Genomic DNA, 573 nt, shown 5'->3' with positions numbered 1-573 from the left:
GAGAGAGATTCACACCAACGGCAAAGTTGAGTGTAGAAATCGTAACCCTAACGTATCACTTACTCGTCGTAAGATAATCCTGCAACATGAGACGTTGCAGCCACAAAGGGTCAGTACATTGAATGTACTGGCAAATTCACACCATAAGAGAATGATGAACAATGGCTATCACTACATGCATATTTGGCTGGTGGAAAAGCTCTATGGTTATAGTTTTTGCGAAAAGCCAATTTTTCCCTACTACAAAGGAATAAATTTTATTTAACTATCATGGTGGTTGTTGAACATTGAGAATGGTTGACAGCATTCTCAATCCCAATTAAGTAACATCATTAAACCCAACAATAATTTAAAGTAACGTGATGAGATCAACAGGATAATCCAAGAACTAGATACTCAAGATGTCCATAACCGGGGACACGGCTAATCATGATTAGTTTATACACTCTGCAGAGGTTTGCGCACTTTTCCCCACAAGACTCGATCGCCTCCGTTTGGTTTCTCGCACTACATGGTGTTTGAGAAACGGATGACCGAGACATAGTCTTTCAGAAGCGTTTGCACCTTACGATG

Source organism: Triticum urartu, chromosome 5 (genome assembly GCF_003073215.2).
Source record: "Triticum urartu cultivar G1812 chromosome 5, Tu2.1, whole genome shotgun sequence".
Taxonomy (NCBI): Eukaryota; Viridiplantae; Streptophyta; class Magnoliopsida; order Poales; family Poaceae; genus Triticum; species Triticum urartu.
This window is presented reverse-complemented; position numbering follows the sequence as displayed.